General features: G+C 39.1%; 1 protein-coding gene across 1 annotated transcript in view; it reads right to left on the bottom strand.

The window, feature by feature from the left end:
* The window catches only part of LOC104945183 (solute carrier family 2, facilitated glucose transporter member 1), a 653,665-nt gene that overhangs the window by 460,576 nt on the left and 175,241 nt on the right, over nt 1–17,848 (bottom strand). The gene's annotated exons all lie outside the window — the stretch shown is intronic.

Raw genomic sequence — 17,848 nt, forward strand, 5'->3', positions numbered from 1 at the left:
AAATCCCACACCAACATATATGCCCCAGAAAAGGTTTTTATTTTGCAAATCATGTCTAAAAATTTCAAATATCACTTGTTTTGCATCAAATCTTGATACAGGTACTTTATTATATGTTGTAGCTTTGGATCTAAACTTTTAGTCTTCTAACCGCATCATCCAAGTTAGTTCTTCACTATAAGTACAAAATATCTTTGACGGAGCACATAATTTATACAGTTTTTTACGATGTCACTCTGAATTTTCTTTAAAATAAAAAACATCTATATAAATCTGACTTTTTCTACATCCAACTGACAGGTTTATCATTACTTTGAGAAAAAAGATTATTAATTTAACCCTTTTAGAAGGGAAGATATGGTCATTTGTTCTGGGAATGTTATTTTCGAGCCTGAAACCTGAAAAACAGGCTCTGGGTTTAACAGGTTAAGATGATGGCAACAAGACAGGTGGCTGATTGAAAACGCTGCTGAACATTGTAGACTTTGTTTTTATATTACAGGAAACATCTTTATCTAAAGTGCTTTGCGACAGCGCTGCTATGAACAGATGCAGCAGCCTGACTGTCATTTCTAACACGGAGCAGAAAAGCTTTTGTGTTGTGATCTTAAGAGGGCATTTGTCAAATGTTCCCTACCTGTCACAGCTCCACCCTCCTTAGACTCACTGTGGCTGAGTCCACACCTCTAAGCCTAAACAGAATATAGCAAAAAAACACACACACACACACACACACACACACACACATATACAAACACGCACACCTTGACTCAAAAACAAGTGTTTGCTGCAGTACAAATGGGTCTGGTAAGGTGGACTAACAAACTGTGTGTATGTATGCTCGCCAAACTGCATCTGTCCATGTGTGTTAATCTGGCCGGCTTGCCAATGGCTTGCTGTCACTTTCAGTTACTGGTGATTCCTTTAGACTTCCCCCAACTGTGATGATGGGTCTTTAATGGAGAGCTGTGCTCTACTCCCAGAGAGAGAAAGAGAGAGAGAGAGAGAGAGAGAGAGAGAGAGAGAGAGAGAGAGAGAGAGAGAGAGAGAGAGATGCAGCGTGTCTGTGAGAGAGAGCGAGAGAGAGAGAGAGAGAGAGAGAGAGAGAGAGAGAGAGAGAGAGGCAGCGGACTAGTGAGGCTTTGAGCCCAGCTAGACCATTGTGTTGCCGCCTCAACAAGGAACTTCTAACGGGAGGACTATTCTTTTTATTATCCAAGTAGAAAATGAGTGATCAATGAGGAACTGAGGATTCATAATTTATTGGAGGTTGACATTCACTGAAACAGGTGAGGTAGCCGACGCCTCTTGGTCTGTTTGGGCCAATACATGTAAATATTTAAAAATAAGTGTTAGTTATTATAATAGTTCACTCTACAGTATATTAGTAGTTTGTCAGTTTGATTAGGATTAGACAATTTTCCAGCTACATTTTAAAAGTTTCTTGTATAAATATAACCTATATAATAACAAACTTGTTTATTTTCCATATTTTGGTACTTTCCAATTGGCACTAGACTTTACTGTCAGTATGCATTTGTATTTGTTAATTCATTTGTTCATGTATTTAGAAATGTTGAGGTTTTAAAAAACATTTGCATATCGATCAGCAGGTGTACAACATATGGCCTATCCTAGGCTTCTTTGATGTTTCCTGTTTGAAACCAGATTTTTCTTTCATTTTGTCTACACTTAAAAAGTTGTTTTGTAATCGCATTTGAAGTGTATAGCAACATGAGGCATTGTTAACTATAAGCAGATTAGGGTCCATGGAAGCTGGATGTATATGCATTTTTCCCCAAACCTACTTTTTGAGAAGTTAAAAGTTCAGCAGGAGCTTAGCTGTGTGTACATCAGGTGACAAGAGATTGTGTGCCTCCTCTCTTTGGGTTCACTGTAGTGAAATAATGTTGAATGGCTCCTCCCCATCTAATCCCGGCTCGCTGCAACTGTTGATTGGGGCCAAAATCACCTCATGTGCCGAATTTGATGTATTTGCAAAAAAGTACTAAATGGAGCTTGGTTGCTAGGAAGCCATTTGAATAATGTAAACTGTGTTTCAGAGAGACATGTCTTAAGCACGACACAAAGCAACTTATTAAGCTTTTCTATGTGAGACAGTGGCTCAGTACACCAAAATGACCTCCAATCACCATGCAACACGCTCCAGGTCAGCATTGTTGCCTGCCTAATCGGATGAAATATTTAACACTGAAAATGCCACCCAACCCTTCTCTCTCCCCCTCCTCTTCAGTGCATCTCTCTCACACTCTCCATTTCCCTCTCTCACTCTATTCTGACCGGTTTCACTTTTCTGCTCCATCCTTTTGTCTGCAGGCACAAAATCTTTCAACATGATGTCCCCCACTGGCGACAACTCAGAGCTGCTGGCAGAGATCAAAGCAGGGAAGAACCTGAAGCCAACACCTCACAGTAAAGGCTACACCACTGTGTTCTCCAACAGCGGACCCACAGGCAATAATGTAGGTCTACAGCCTCCCACCATTACTGATGACACAATTGTTGATTTGCTCATTTTAGAAATGCAGACTTAGCCTAACCTAAGTCATGCAAAACAATCCCACATCAAACATGTAATAAGGTATCCAAAACATGCCTCACCTGTTACTCCAAAACCTTGTCAACCATCATTCTTCCTTATTTATCACATCATTAGCAAAGGGACACTAAAGCAGTCATTTCCCAATTCCTAATTGTTAAATATACAGATTTGATAAACACATTCTTTGATTTGTCTTGTTACCAATATACAATACCACGCTGCAATGCTTCTTATAAAATATGTTGTCATTGGTCCCTTAAGGCTAGAATAAACTGGCAACTCAATTCATGCACATTACAATGTCATCCTTTATACTGATTGCGGTGTGTTCTGTGAACTGTTGAGCATTGCAGTGCCTTACATATTGGTGTCTTTTTTTCTCCAGGAAAACCCATCTCCACCAGAGACACGCACACCTAGCCCACTAGGCAAGCAGCCACCCTCTCCCGTCTCCAATGCATCCGTCACCTCCCCACCTACCACCCCTAGCCCCAGCCCTAGCCCTAGCCCTACTGGCTCTGGATCTGCCAGGACCATGTCGACCTCGGCAAGCTTCGAGCGACTGTCCTCTAACTCTGTGGTCAATGGTAATGGCGGTGGCAGCACAGCAGGAGCTGAGTCGGGGCGGAAGATGAGCCTTGCAGATGTGGAGGCGCTGGTGCCCACTCATGATGAACAGGGAAAAGCTATCCCTGAATGGAAGAGGCAGGTCATGGTGCGAAAGCTTCAGGTCAAGATGCAAGATGAGGAGGAGCACAAGCGCAAGGTAGGCATAATGCTGCAAAGCTGCAGAAAGATCTACGTTTCATTTTCTCTAAGCTATCCCATTTGTGATCAGGTAAATTCTAAATTATGATTATAAATGGCTTCAGTTTGAAATTAAATATATTAATTAAAAACGCAAAGGGAATAGCTGTTGCATGGATTGGAGTGTTGGTTTTTGAGCATTTGAACAGTGAGGTTGTATAAATGTACTTTTACTAATCTGTCAGCTCAACAGTGAGTGAGAATCATTGAAGGGGAAATCTAAATACAAGTTAATGTAGCATCTATGCTTTTCTTCATAGTTTAAGGAGAGTCTATACATCTAATGACTGGCAGTTGGGGACTTATTTGCTTTGAATGGCCCTCACCTGCCTTGTACTTATCTTCAAAGCAAATCAAATGGCAGCATGTTGATCTTGTTTCACAAATAAGCTTTGTTTCTAATTTTGATCATTAGGCTTTAACCATATTCATGCAGTTATAGTATATGCATTTACACCAGGTATTGATTATTAATTCATACTATAGCAATCTGTGCACTTGTTAGTCCATAGTAAAACAAGAAGGACACTATGTAGTATGTGATTTGATTGAATACATTTGACTGATTAATAATTCATTGTAAAGGATTGCTATCTCATATTCTTAAAGGATCTAGTAGGTAGACATTTTCTCCGATGTCCCTGCTGACATGTAGTTCTTTTTGTTGAGATGCAGTGGCATTATAATGTCTACCTGGCTTTGAGGCCTTAAAGTAACAAACTATTCTAACCACAAAGTATTTAAGTTATTTAATTTCCCACTGTAAATAACATACTGAAGCTGAAGGACTGAACCATTTAGTAATTGCATGACACTGCATTGGTCATATATAGACATCCATGTTCTCACTTATTTCTGGAAAAATCCTTGTTTCTTTATTTAACTTTGTGTATATGCATGCTTTCCTTTTTTCATATTCTCAGTCTTTATTAATAGTAAGATACTCTTTTGGGTGCAGTGAATTGAATACTTGGCTACAATGCCCATCACAACATTAACACACTGGACAATTGGAGTCTCAATGTGAGCTGGTGTTTGCTGATGGAGTTTGGTGGCTCCAAGTTGTTACATGCTGATTCAGTGGTGTGATGACGAGCCCATTCACACTACAGGTGGTTTTGGAGGAAGATGAGGATACGTTATAGAGTAACTCCATACCAAGTCCCTTAATCAGAAAAAACTTTGTTGCACTGACCTCTTTGGGTTGACAGTTTCAACTTTGCTGCACCTCTAGCCACACCCAGTGTGTTTTCCTGTCACTGTTGGGTGTGGACTGAAGTGTATATCTGTTCCACTGGTGCCAGTCCCCAACAGTGATGCAACACTGCACTTAAGAGTCGTGTTACACCATATTTGGGATGCAGACAGATACAAAAACTCAACCGCTGGATGGCAGTAAAAGCAGAATATTTGTGTAGTTACTCTTTAAACTAACAAAAAACATAAATAACCTAAAAACGTTAGTGAGTAACCGTTATAAAGGCTTTGAATAGTTATGTTAAATATGTTGTTAATCCTTAACACTTAAAAGAAAATAACTAAAAGCGCTCTCTGTTCTGTCTGACTAAAGCATTAAAAAATAAGTATTGTCTTTTGAGGCAGTGCCATTGCACCACTAAATCCATGTAAATTCTGTGTCAAGATGGATTTGCATCCAAGCGTGTGTTCACACCAGGAACCCCAAGCTGAAGGAATCCCCCCCCCCTCCCCTCCTTCCCTTTTTTCTTGTCTTCTGGTCTCCTTTGACCGCTGATTTAGTTTGCGGCAAGCGGACACTACCAGCCTCAAGAATGGCACTACTCCCACGTCCACAATGCCATTTTGGGCCCATTTGGAGAATTGATGACAGAGGATGACCTAAACCGTATTGAGAAGCAAATTGAGAACCTGCAGGTTATGCACAAGGTCTCAGAAGTCGAGAAGGAGCTGGAAGAACTGGAACGGGAGCTTCACCAACTTCTACCAGTTTCTGCTGCCCTCAATCAGGGGCACTTTTCGGTCAATCCAAAGCAGGTTCACGGACAGGCCGAAGATCTTCCAGGCTGGTGCAGCAAGATTTCTACCCTGCTCAAGAGTATGGCCATTCTTCTCGCCACACTGGGAGGAAAAGAGATAGACATCTTGGACCTAATATGTCCTGGATATTCTCAAGAAGAGGCAATGAATGTGAGCACGGGTCAGACTGAATCAGAAGTAACCAATGGCACAGGTGTGATTGGACGGTCTCAGTCCTTTTCAACAAGAGAAGATGTGGAGAAAGAAATAAAGCAGTGTGGAGTTTCGGTGAAGAACCTCAAGGCCAATTATGAAATTCAAAACCAGCAGTCTGCAGATAACAATGCTAATAGGGTTTACAAACGCAAGAGGTCACTCCCTGTGGTAAGTGAGTCTAGCTACCAGACTCCAGAGTCCATTTGCGGAAATCAGGTCCCTTCCTCTACAGAGGCCGTTCAGTCCAATATCAATGGTAATTTACCTTCATTGGAGGAAGCAGTCTTACCCCTTGTTGAAGAGCCAGTTATAATTGCATCTCATGTTCCTCAGACGTATGCACCCTCTGAGGTAATGGCTCCAACCAACATTGAACATTTCAATCAGGTCCTTTCTGCAGACCCCATTTTAAATAATGATCAATTAACAAGAAGCTTGGAGGTGCAGACAGATATAAGCTATGTCCAGGAATGCATTGAAATGAGGAAAGAAAGAATTGTTTTCCTGTTCCTTGAACACTGGCGGAAGTACACCATCTCTGAATCTTTTCGGACTAAAATGACTGCCGTGAAAGGAAATAAATTAGACGTGGGCTGGGAAGACTACAACGATTTTAGTGCACAGATTACTGGGGAGATGCAGAGCGAAGATGACAAGCTCTTCCTTTTCATGAAGTCAAAGCAGGTAGTAGGGAATCTTATTGGCCACTGGAGGACAATCATGAGTCAAGTGCCCACACGCCAGATCCGCAGGCTGAGTCGTGCCCAGATGATTTACTGGCCAGAGCACTTTTTGCCACACATCAACGGGTCTCCTGTGAGCTACGAAAGCCTTACCCTTGACCTTTTCATGCTTGGATATTTTCAGTTGCTGGAAATGAGCATGTCCCGCAGTGAGCGCAAATTCCGCCACCTCTTGTGCTATGAGATGTTTGACCATCTTGGCAGCCATAAATGGGAGGTCATTAGGCAGTTTCACAAGGAGGTAATGGAGGGTATTGAGAGAGGGAAGCAAGACTGGGCCGATGGTTTTGAAGACATAAAACTCAAGTATTTTGGAGACTCAAATGATGGGGGAGGTATGATGACGGCTTCCCTACATTCCATGTCATCTGACTTGTCCATTATGCAGGAGCCACTTCCTCCTCCACCTCCTCCTCATCCTCCACCTCCTCCACCAACTGCACCAACAGCCCCCCAGTCAACTGTAGCTCCATCACCATTGCCTGCTGCATCCCAGGATGCAATATCTGACAAAAGCCAGTGTATGGAGCAGAGAACTCTGAAGAAGCCATTGCAGGAAAATATTCAGAGGGATCTCAAAAGCAGTGAGACTATGTCATCAAATGAGGCAGTGGCTTCTAATGGAACAAGTTCTGAGCAGAACCATGTGCAGAGCTTGACAACTGAAACTGTACAACACATTGATGCAGTAGCAAACGCTGAAACGTCACTGGACACAACTAAAAGCTCAGGACCAGTAAAAGATGTTCCACCTGTTACTGTTAAAGTCATAGAGGAACCTAAAGTTGATAAACCTCCACCCAGGGAGGGGCATAATGAAGATTCAATCAAAGTGATTTATGAGCTAAAAGAGTTCAGCAATGAGGAGATCATTAGATACATTGACAGAAGCTTTGCGTTTTGGAAAGAGAAGGAAGCTGAGCTTTTTGATATCTAACAACCATGGGTGCACCATGGGTGCACTAAGGGTGCAGTAAAAGCCCATTTCCGCCGTACAATCAGAGAAGAAAGGTCAGGGAAACTAGGCTGCAAAGTCAAACATGCTGAGAAAGGGAAACTAATCTTGTGTGTTAGCTTTAAGGTCATGTATCATAAGAGACTTAACTGCCGCATGCCATATGCTTTAACATATGCATTAAGGCTGAAGTGGATGAAAAGAAAGCCTGTGATGTCAAAAGACATCTACAGACTGGTTACAACCATCTAATGTTGAGTTGTGTTAAACCCAGAGCAATTTGACATCGATTATGATTGATTGCCATGGCACACTACTACCAGGAAAAGTTTAATACGTTTTTTTTTTTAAAGATTTGCCATAAAAGTCATGTAGTGTTTGTTCAGGTCAACTTTGTAATTCAGGACATAACTGAAACTCTCTTCACATTGAATTGAATATATTATATTATATATATTATATCTCAGAAAAGTAAGGGACTCAAAACCAGTGACTGGTAAGACAGTCACTACAATTAAATACAGAGAGTTTAAGGAAACTTTACAAATCATTTTAAAGACAGAAAGACCAAGAAACAAGTTCTTCATTGGGTTTACAAGGGATCAAGGTTACAAGTTCATAAATGGCCTTTGTGTTTAAGCCTGTGACCTCATGGTTTTGATTTAAACAATGTGTGCCTTTCAGTATAGATTACAAAGATTAAGAATTATGTTAAATGCAAAGCCTGGAGAAACAGCAAGCTTTTTCATAAGTAGCTTGATTCAGAACTAAAATTGCACATTTGTGTCAGCAAAGGAAAGCGTTTACTTGAAAAAGTTATTATCATCTGAAAGAAACATCAAATTAAGGTTTTGCTATTTTTCCATAAAGCTTTACATTTTGGTGTTACTCTATTTATAACTTGAGTGTTTTAGATATGTGTTCAACCTTTCCATTATTTCTATTTGTGTTCTCTCATTATTTGCTTTCCACATTGTTGTTAGAAATAAAGTTTGCAGACATTTTTGTGATTACAAGATTTCAGTAGTTATTTCCTAAGAGTAAGAGTAACTGTTTGTTTTACTGAACACACAGCCAACATTGTAATGATCTGAATAGAGATCTGGCCAAAAAAGGCATTTTAAATAAACAAACTGAGAAGCGTACAATTGAAGGAGTCTAAGACAGAACAGTGTAAAACTACACTACTGTCATTGCATTTCTTCTTTAGCATCAAGATTACCTTCCAATAACCCTCTTAGTGCCACCCGCTGTCATGCTATCCGTGGCTTACAGCAGCCATAAGGAGGTCACAATGAACCTTGTCCCAAGCCCAAAGGGGAGGCAGTAAGCTTGTAAACTTTACAAAATAGAGAGATTTGTTTTAATGTACAGTGTTAAGAGTATGCGGTTGTGTTTTTAATTCCTCAATTGAAGTTTTTACTATGCAAGTCATGTACAGAACTATAATTTGTTCAACTTTTAATATGCCCAGTTTGCACACTCCACAAGGTCAAACGTGTGTACTGACAGTGCTGCTGCACAGATGCAATTGACTGTCAAGTCAACATTAAGTCCAGACAATGGATACAATTAGCAATTCAAACAAATAACAAAGACTTTAATATGTTCAAATGATATTGAAATTCAAAGGGCCAATTCACAGAATGTGTCCACAGGGCTAGGAATTATATGTCTCAAAAACCATAAAGAAGGACCTTACTAAATATAAAAATATGCATTTAAAAACTGGTAACATGTCATGCTATTGATTATAGTTGACATGAAACAGACACCCCAGTCCAGCCTGTATTAGCATCAAGGATCAATCCAAAAAACAATGCCTATTAATGGTTCCCGGCGACTACAAGCACAACATACAAGATAAGCTATTCCTTTAAGAGGTTAAGCTGAAGTGAGTAATGATGTCTTTGACATAATTCTGACGTACCTGTATTATCTGTCTGTAAGTAGATACCAAGGTTAATCTGCCCTTAAACTTATTATTCGGAGGCCCTCAACAATTCCCACAGTCAATACAGAACATGAACAGGCTAAATAAAAAAATCTTTCAAGTTTAAATGAATCATTAGGAACTTTATTGTTAGTAATGTACAAGGTATCTTGTCTATTACTGATTGTAATGGATGTTTTTCAGTGCACAATTTGTTACTCTCTTTGACTCATATCGATAAAATAAACAAACAAGGACATGAACAAAGTAGTGTAATATTATTACAACCGGGTCGATGCCTTTGCCGAGTTTGCATGTGCATCTGGACTGCAGTCAGTGCTAGTTGGCGCTCAAAGACAGTCACTCAACTCATCACCACATACTCTTATTATTTCTGCATGTAACTTTACTGTTCACACTAAATCATTTTTTCAGCTGATTAAATGCTCCAAAGTCTAAAATATGCAACACATTGTAAAAGCAGGTACAATTCATGAGATTTTAATACCAATTTATTGTCATCAAAATACTTTTTTTTAACAATTTAAGCGGAAAATGGAGAATGTACGGGATATGACATACTGTAGCTAAAAAAACCTTACTAAAATTACTCACTGTAAATTACCAAGCACAAGTACAACTGTAATTTGCAGACGTTTTATTTCAGTAAAAATGAAACTTACATTTGAATATGTGAATTAATTACCAATGCCACTTCATAGCAAATCCCTCAGTTCATTTTTACTTTTTGGTTTTTCTTGCTCTGATATTCCCAGGGGATTCATAACACATTCACTGCGTAGATAATCTATGGAATAGTGTCTGCCAGGGCAAGTGAAATGCTTCATTCAGAGGAATGCAAAAGGGTAATCTATCTTCTCAGGCGAGGATGAGAAATCCAAGATGGCTACCCTCTGTCTCTTCCCCAACTCCGATTACAGCCTGAAGAGAGAAAAGGCTCCAGTTACCATTTGTGGGCTGTTTGCAAGAACATCCTGTAACACAGAGTTCTGTCCAGTTAAAATACTTTATTTTTATTTTTCAGAAGACAGGAGATGAGTAGCTATTGTGTATGTCTAAGCTCTATTTGCTTTTGCAGTTACACATTAGTTTACACAGCATGCTATATGCTCTATATGCTCTTCCATTAAGGCCATTGTCAAACATTTGAGCATGTGTATATTGCAACAATAGCTTGAACATATCATGAGCTTTTCTACGCAGGTGTTTTCCTGCACTCTCGGGTAAGTAGAGAGGCATATTATGAGACTGCAGGCATTACACATTAATACCAGCATTGATTAAGGTTTCAAATTGGGTGACAACCACCTAAAACTTCCGTTTCCGTAGCTTTATTTAGTAAGTAACTATGCAGAGTAAGATGCTGGAAATACCCGAAAAACTGCAACAATATTAAGTAAGTATTTCAAAGTAGAACTACTGTTTATTGACTGTTTTAAACATGTAGAGTGTTTGATGCAAGGGACAGTTTACTGTATTGAACATCAATGAAATTGTGTTTTATGTGGTTTGCATACATTTTGTGAGTGACACCATTAAAGACATGAGTGTTTCCATGTGAAAATGTTATGGGCCCCTTTCTCTGTCTACCCTGACCCCTCTGTCCCTCCACAGGTTGAGGAGGAGGCTGCACGCCTGGCATCGATGCCGGCCTGGAGGAGAGACATGATGAAGAAGAAAATGGACGAAGAGAGGTGAATAAAAGCTGTGTTGCTCTGCATGTCTGTATTTAGTTTTTCTTATACCAAGGGTCAATAAGGGGATACTGAGTTGGCTTTGATTATGTTCCGCATGTTAGCATTCTTTGTCTTTGGGTGGGTTTTTACAAAGAATACCCTTGGAAATAAGGACAGGAAGTTGCTGCTATACATGACCAAAGTTTATACCTTGGTTTGTTTTTTCAACATTAAGACACTGGGGACATTTTATCAGGAAGACGAAGTACAGCAGAAGTGAGGATTCTCTCTCTCCTGCAGTTGAGCTTGAATCTTTCAGGGAAACTACTAAACAGGAACGAAAACGATCCAAAGACAGAAATCTGAAGGCTTTACATGATGATTCAGTAAACCTAAAATGCCTAAGACATTACATTTGCACAATGTATTTAAAAAGTATACTTTTTTTCACTGTTTGGATTACCGACTTCATGGTTCAAGGTTTTTATTTGTCATACGAACATAGCTATAGTGTAGTTATGACGGTAAAAATCTTAGGTCACTGGCTCCTCCAACAGTGCAACAAAATAAAACAGATAAACAGAAAAATATAGTGCAATTTAATAGTAAATAGTAAATCCATCTCTTCGTGGCAAGGGGTTTAGCCATATAGCTATATGATATATCAGTGTTACTACAGTCAACTCCGCTTAATATTCATAACATTGCCTTTATTTTGTCAATTGCATTGTTGTTGCTATTTAATGTATTTACACATTCTCTTTGTGCTTATCCCCTCCTGATGTGACAGGGAACAAAAAAGGTAAGAAATCATTACACTTTTATTACCCTTACATGCAACTGTAACTGTGTAAAAGGATACAAAAATACTAGACTACTAGGGCTAGGCTACATTTTAGATCAATGCTTCCACCTTGTGGCCATCCAAAAATAGTCACATAATGTCGCATGTTGATAAAGCATTATAATAGAATGAATCAAACCGGAACCAGTGGGAAACCACATAAGCAACTTAGCCATATGTTTACGCAATATTTTCTCAACAGCAAAACACTAGAAACTAGCAAAAGCTGTGTTCGAATTCAAGGGAGAAACTGTAAAGAGCACGGAGTAAGCGGTGTGGCAGTTTTATAGTCGTCGTCCCCACAGATAAGCTAACACACTGTTTCAATATGTATTGTGTTAATATAACTTATAATAAAGACACACGCCGTCTTAAACTTAAGTACATTACTCGAAACGTTAATTCAGATACGATACAACATGCTGTCGGTAGTCACTTTACTCCACAACTGCCGCTCTTGCCCAGTGCACCCCACATTGTCGTCCCCATGGCAACGAACACACACATTAGCTCATGCTAACGCCAGAAGCTAGCTAAAGTCCAGCGGACCACTCATAGGACCACCCACACTCACCTGTCGTTTTGGTTCCTAAACCTCTTCCTGTGGGCTGAATCATGTCACACAGTGGAGTATGTACATATTTTCCTAACTTTGCAGTGTGTTAGTAGCCTAGGTAAGCCAACGCAACTTTTTCAAACACCTTTTTACCGCTCACGTTACTTTAATCAGAGGTCAGAGTTCATTAGAGAGCAGCTGCAATCAGGTGTTTTGAGTTCTCCTAATTATCACCACGTGGGTTGAACAGCCAATCCCTTGATGTCAACAGAGTTACCTAACGTCACGCAATTGTTTTTTTTTTCCTGCTGACCCGAGAGCTTAAATACGCTGACACTTTCCATTTTAAGGATATTTATATGACTTGTTACTGTTATGTATGCGTATACTTTGTTTATATACTATGTTAACTTATCATTTCAATTTTCTCATACACTTACTGATATATTGTTTATTCTAACTTCTATTTTGTTTCGGGCCCTTTGCCCACCTTTCCTTGTGGATGCATCTAGAAAACAAGAGCAGCAGGCCAAACAGGTGAAGGACATGGAGGAGAAGACGGAGCTGGAGCGACTACGGAACCTGGGCTACGATGAGACCAAGCTGGCCCCCTGGCAGCGACAGATCATTCTGAAGAAAGGGGATATAGCCAAATAGTGAACTAAGCCGTCTGCCCCTGCTCCTTCCAAGGCCTTCATTGAACACCTCCCCACCCCTAATCCTCGCACTGTACACTGGACAGTGGAGAAAGCTTGTCTCAATCTGCGACCTTCAGAATCACAGGACCATGCTATGGCTCACCCTGGGTGGGGTGACCCGCCACCTCCCATTGAAAGTCTCTTGGACAAAAACTATTGATCTTTTAGTGCTAACAATAGTCGTGACATGCACTGATTCTCCTTACTTAAGACATTTGCTATTAATGCATGTGTCTTGACTAAATTATGATTATCTGTTGTATTTATTGCTTTCCTGCAAACCAATAGAAGCTATTTCACATAAAAGATTTACAAAAAAAAGAGGTTAGTGTGGGAAAGGAGCTTACTTACTTGTTATCATTCATTGCATGTATATTTTATTTTTATTAGCCACACTCACTGTTATGTAAGGAATTTAAAAGTAACTCCATAACAGTTGTGTCATGTGACAATGGCATTGACGTACTCAGCAAAGTCTTATTAAACCCTGAAGCAGCTAATCCATTCTGTATGTAGAAAATCACTTCTTCATTATGTTATATTAGTCATACATTTTTTGTATCATGCTCATAGAAGCAATTTCTAAATGGCTTCAATTTACTGCCAGAGTTGTTATCCTAACACTGCTCAAACTAATCTGTTTCTTTAGATAAGCTTGTTGTAATTTATCAGTGGATTGAAATATTGATATATATGATATTTTAAACAAGGTAAATATTATGTAGCTGTGCAAATATAACTTGACTAATAATATTTGAGAAAAAGCTGTATGTGGACTTAAATGTTAGACTGTTATGATCATGAATCGAGCATGTAGTTATGTAAATGTATGCCCATTTGCCTCAAGGACCCTGGAATCTCTTTGAAGAATAGCAAACAAAAAACAAGACAGTACAATTTTGCTAGGTTTCAAATTCAACATGACCGTGCACATATTAGGAGCAGCTTCTTACATCAGGTCTCTCATTTGCACCCTGAAAAGACAAGTAAAGAAGACGTCAGTTTATCCCGTGTCCTGATCTGGCCTTCGTCCTACTAACCTGGAGGATACATTTTTGATGAGCAGATCTGCTTACAGAATACAGAGGGCTCTCTTACTACCACCAATAACGCCAAAAATCTAATCTAATAGTACAAACACTAGAGTGTAAAGCATAGTTTCAATATTTTTGGCTCAAACATCGGATTATGAACATTAGGAAGACATATACAATGTACTACTATATACGATTACATTTGGAAAAAATGATTTGACAGAAGCAACACAAATGCCGGGTTGATACTTTTACAGCTACTTTCTAAACACATTTGTTGTGCATGGGTTTGTACATTTGGGGCTAAATATGAACATGTAAGGCTGTGTTGAATGTTTTTGGCAGAACTGAAAAGGCAGATTTGAAATGTTAATAGAGCAATAGTCTGTGACATTTAAGAGCAACTGAACCTCCCTTATAATGTCAGATGAAGTTTCCCCACACAATGGAAACATATTCTCTATGTTTACTAAATTTATGTTGGATGTACATTTTTTCATGTGTAGGGCACGTCATGAAAGACAATGCTTCTGGTTGGGGAAACATTTGGAATTTCTCATATTCACTTTCATCGGATGCCATATGATGTTGAAATTGAGAAATGATGTTAACGTCATTGCCATTTGAATTTCTATACTTATTTAAACTCTGTATATAGTGACCCTCTCAGATTGTTGTTGTTTCATTGTTTCCATATTGCATTACATTACATGTCTCAGCCTTGCTTGAATAGAATGTGGCTAATTCATGTGTAATTATATTTTCAGACTGTTAAAAATAAAGACAATAAATCACCAAACAACATTCAGTCTGTGCTTTTGTTTCCTCCAACAAAAAAACATGTACAATAAAATCCATTAGACTAGTGCAACAGTAAAAGATCTCTAATAAATCTGACCTTAAGCTTATTATTTTTACTTTTGGTTGAGGTTGATTAAGCTGAAGTACGGACCAACAGACACAGGTATATAAATGTTGAGCCATCCACAAACAAATATAAGCCAATATAGATATATAATGGCCCTTTTCCTTCTTTAGTATCTTTTTAATGAAACACTCCCTATGGATGCTCTTTCGTAAAAACAAGCATTTATCTGTTACTTAAAGTAGTTTGGATTTGTAACAGTTTGAATCATCATATTCTGATCCCTCAAAATGCTGCTTGTCGTTATGGAGACATACAGGTTGTTGTGACAAACCTCCAGTGAGCAATAACCTGACTTCCAACAGAGGAACATCTCTTAGAGGAAAACTGCAAATATGGAAAGTACACCAGAACTACAATCAAATACCAAAACTCCAATACCACCACCACAGTATAAGTGTTCAGCAGACATGAAGAAAAGCCAAAACTTAGAACACAAGGTAAGCTTCTTTATAAACACACATTTAGGCATTGTTTTTGTGCTACATTTATATTAAACATCTTTGTTTTTGTGTTATTCCTTAATTCTTTGTCAATGCTTCAACAAATGTGTGACTCATTTTAAAGAGAGGAATAAGCTAGCCTTATACTCAGACTGAAAGGCCATTTTATTTACATTAACAGTATTAAAACAATGTGGGCAGTGGGACAATTGTGTGGTATAACTTTTTTTTTATTTCCACAATTGTTTATATTTTTTAATATTTGTTCGTATTGAGACATTTTTTCATGTTTAGTTTACAATGTTCTAATGCTTTGAGTTTTACGACACAACAAGGTCATATAGATGTTTTGTGTTGCTGAATTTTACATACAATTAATTTTTGTGGATTTATGTTGAGGGTATTTACATTTCTATTAAGTGATGGTATTTCAGTGAAATATAGAAAAATGTATTTATAAACCATATAGTAAATGTAGAATCTGAATATTTAGGCTGAAGCAATGAATCAAGGATTTGTTTGCTTGTTCATAAGGCTCTTTTCAACAGCTGCAAATTGCTACACTTCATTCACTTCTCTATTACATGAATATTTTTGTCTTTCAGTACTCCCAATGGACTCTCTGCAGAATCCTACACGCCGTGCAACGAGTCCTTCTGAACTCAAAAGCAGTTATGAAGGAGTTGGCTGCAGAAAATGCAGCTCTGAGGGAACAGACAGCCAGCAAGGAGCTGCCGGACGACCTTTTAGTGTCAACTATGTTTATGGTCAAATGTGACATGGTTGAAGCTTTAGAGTTTGCAAGAGCCAGTCAAAAAATGTTTCAAGCTCAGCACATGAAGTCAAACAGAACATCTAAAGAACATGAGGAGACCCGCTTTCTGACAGAAATTCTACACACCCAGAGAATGGAGATAGAGAAGGTCAAAAAAGACAGGAACATGGAGCAAGACCATTTCAATGACATGAAACGATACTTCAACAACATTTTGATTATCTTCAATGCAGAGGGGTGTGTTATACAGAGGGAGATATCCAAAATGAAAACTGTGCAGCAGGAAATTGAGAAGAAGGTGAGCCAGGTCATCCAGGAAAAAGAGGATGAGATCACCAGAGTCAGAGAGGAAATGAGTGTGCTGGTCAAGAGAAATCTGGAGAGCTTGGCCAAGGTGAGAGCAATAAACACAAAGGTCCGCCAGATTGAGACAGTGAAGAAAGAGGAGAGCTTGAGGAAAACACAGGAGGTGTGGAAACAGATCAGAGAGATGGAGGAGGAGTGGCTCAACAAGGAGGAGAAGTGGCTCTACAAGGAGGAGGGCTGGTTCTACAAGGAGAGCAGGATGGAGAAGGAGGTAAAGCTCCTGATCCTGCAAAATACATACGCTAATCATTTTTGTTCAACCTTTCAAAGAAAAAATACTAAATGATATGCTCTCTCTGGGTTTTCAGGGGCTGACCCTTAAAACAGACAAGGTCAAGGAGAAAAGAAGAATAACATATTTTCTCCCTATCTAACCATTAGCACCACATGAACCCCCTCCCACTACCCTGTTTTTGAATTATCATAAATCATAAAAGGTTCTTGCTTTGGTGTTATTTGTTCTTCCTACAACATTGAATAACTCTTTTTAAAATATGTGCACCACCATTAGCTTCCTGCTAATGAAGAAATACAAAACTTTGGAACTCCTCCACACACGCCTGACTCATCGCTAGAGGGTACAGTAATCCTGTTGTGGCCTCTGTTGGTTGATAAACCTTGTTCTTATAAAGAGTAAACATTGTCAATGTCATAAGCATCCCAGACATGTCATGTAAAGATTACGTTTTGGAGCTTTAAATATTATTTTCAGTTTCCGACTAAGAAAGTGGTGGAACGTGTTTTACATTTAAAATGAATAAAACTAAAGGTGCCAAATTGTGGCCAGGGGGGTAAAGTGGAGATGCAGATCTCCACCCACCATACCTCCATCAGCCTTACTTGGGGCAGACCAATCACCCTCAGCCTTCGTTCTGATTTCACATCCACATCTTTACAGTATGTGACTGCATTTTGTAGTGACACTCTTGCAATGAAAAGTATCTTTCTACAGACAGAGAGGATATAAACATGTGGAAAACTACTCAAAACAGATCTGTGGTTATTCCCGTGAAAGGAAGAGCCTCCAGCACATTTTGGCTCGATGACACACTTGTTGACTCACTAGGTGAACACAACAATAATGGCATGGAAATAATTAATGCGAGCATGCAGTGCCTCCTGTTGGCCACGAGAGGGAGCCCTCGAGCTGTTAGCAGCCAATCAATAAAATGTCAGTTGTCAACAAACTGAAGGAAAATGTAGAAAAGTGTAAAAAATATCGAAAAAGCAAAACCTAAGCTTAGTTCAAACTGATCAAAACGAAATATAAAGTTCCAAGTCAAACTCTGAGGTTTTAA

The sequence above is a fragment of the Notothenia coriiceps genome, unplaced genomic scaffold, assembly GCF_000735185.1.
Source record: "Notothenia coriiceps isolate Sejong01 unplaced genomic scaffold, NC01 NC01_scaffold00009245, whole genome shotgun sequence".
NCBI classification, from domain to species: domain Eukaryota; kingdom Metazoa; phylum Chordata; class Actinopteri; order Perciformes; family Nototheniidae; genus Notothenia; species Notothenia coriiceps.